This window comes from Arachis ipaensis, chromosome B1 (genome assembly GCF_059453495.1).
Source record: "Arachis ipaensis isolate K30076 ecotype BB chromosome B1, ASM5945349v1, whole genome shotgun sequence".
NCBI classification, from domain to species: domain Eukaryota; kingdom Viridiplantae; phylum Streptophyta; class Magnoliopsida; order Fabales; family Fabaceae; genus Arachis; species Arachis ipaensis.
Genome location: NC_142436.1, coordinates 104,173,415 through 104,175,397, shown reverse-complemented (window position 1 = coordinate 104,175,397; position 1,983 = coordinate 104,173,415). Strand labels below are relative to the sequence as shown.

Below are 1,983 nucleotides of genomic sequence, written 5' to 3'. Positions count from 1 at the left end.
CTGTTTTCTTGAATTGTCTGCCATCTTTAATGAGATTTTAGCAGCTTGCACCCCATAGATTCCCAGTTTCTCTATTACAGAGAGGAGCATGAGGTTTATTCCTGAACCAAGGTCACACAGAGCCTTAAAGATCATGGTGCCTATGGTACAAGGTATTATGAACTTTCCAGGATCCTGTCTCTTCTGAGGCAATGTCAGTTGATCCAGATCACTTAGTTCATTGGTGAACAAGGGAGGTTCATCTTCCCAAGTTTCAATACCAAATAATTTGGTATTTAGCTTCATGATTTCACCAAGGAACTTGGCAGCTTTCTCTTCAGTAACATCCTCATTCTCTTCAGAAGAGGAATACTCATCAGAGCTCATGAATGGCATAAGGAGGTTCAATGGAATTTCTATGGTCTCTAGATGAGTCTCAGATTCCTTAGGTTCCTCAGAGGGAAGCTCCTTATTGATCACTGGACGTCCCAGGAGGTCTTCCTCCTTGGGATTCACGTCCTTCTCCTCTCTTGTGGGTTCGGCCATGGTAATTAATTCAATGACCTTGCACTCTCCTTTTGGATTCTCTTTTGTATTGCTTGGGAGAGTACTAGGAGGGATTTCAGTGATCCTTTTACTCAGCTGGCACACTTGTGCTTCCAAATTTCTAATGGAAGACCTTGTTTCATTCATGAAACTCACAGTGGCCTTAGATAGATCAGAGACTAAATTTGCTAAGCTAGATGGATTCTGCTCAGAATTCTCTGTCTGTTGCTGAGTGGATGATGGAAAAGGCTTGCTATTGCTAAACCTGTTTCTTCCACCATTATTAAAGCCTTGTTAAGGCTTTTGATCCTTCCATGAGAGATTTGGGTGATTTCTCCATAATGGATTGTAGGTGTTTCCATATGGTTCACCCATGTATTTTAACTCTGCTATTGCAGGGTTCTCAGGATCATAAGCTTCTTCCTCAGAAGATGCCTCTTGAGTACTGTTGGATGCAGCTTGCATTCCATTCAGACTCTGAGAAATCATATTGACTTGCTGAGTCAATATTTTATTCTGAGCCAATATGACATTCAGAGTATCAATTTCAAGAACTCCCTTCTTCATAGGCGTCCCATTACTCACAGGATTCCTCTCAGAAGTGTACATAAACTGGTTATTAGCAACCATGTCAATGAGTTCTTGAGCTTCTGCAGGCGTTTTCTTTAGGTGAATGGATCCACCTGCAGAAGTATCCAATGACATCTTTGATAGCTCAGATAAACCATCATAGAATATATCCAGGATGGTCCATTCTGAAAGCATGTCAAAAGGACACTTTTTGGTCAGCTGCTTGTATCTTTCCCAAGCTTCATAGAGGGATTTACCTTCTTTCTGTCTGAAGGTTTGAACATCAGCTCTAAGCTTGCTCAGCTTTTGAGGAGGAAAGAGCTTGGCTAAGAAAGCCGTGACCAGCTTATCCCAAGAGTTCAGGCTGTCTTTGGGTTGAGAGTCCAACTATATTCTAGCTCTGTCTCTTACAGCAAAAGGGAAAAGCATGAGCCTGTAGACTTCAGGATCTACTCCATTAGTCTTAACAGTATCACAGATCTACAAGAATTCAGTTAAGAACTGAAAAGGATCTTCAGATGAAAGTCCATGAAACTTGCAGTTCTGCTGCATCAGAGAAACTAGTTGAGGTTTCAGCTCAAAATTGTTTGCTCCAATGGTAGGAATGGAGATGCTTCTTCCATGTAAATTGGAATTAGGTGTAGTAAAGTCACCAAGCATTCTCCTTGCATTATTGTTGTTGGGTTCGGCTGCCATCTCCTTTACTTGTTCGAAATTTTCAATAAGGTTGTCTCTGGATTGTTGTAATTTAGCTTCTCTTAGTTTTCTCTTCAGAGTCCTTTCAGGTTCTGGATCAGCTTCAACAAGAATGCCTTTTTCTTTGTCCTTGCTCATAAGAAAGAGAAGAGAAAAAGAAAAGAAGAGGAATCCTCTATGTCACAGTAAAGA

At 40.9% G+C, this 1,983-nt stretch overlaps 1 non-coding gene across 1 annotated transcript; it reads left to right on the top strand.

The window, feature by feature from the left end:
- The first annotated feature begins 1,284 nt into the window (after positions 1-1,284).
- Positions 1,285-1,392, top strand: LOC148577739 (small nucleolar RNA R71). The gene has a single exon (XR_015904350.1). It is a non-coding gene; the product is annotated as a small nucleolar RNA R71 (small nucleolar RNA).
- The last annotated feature ends 591 nt before the right edge of the window (positions 1,393-1,983 follow it).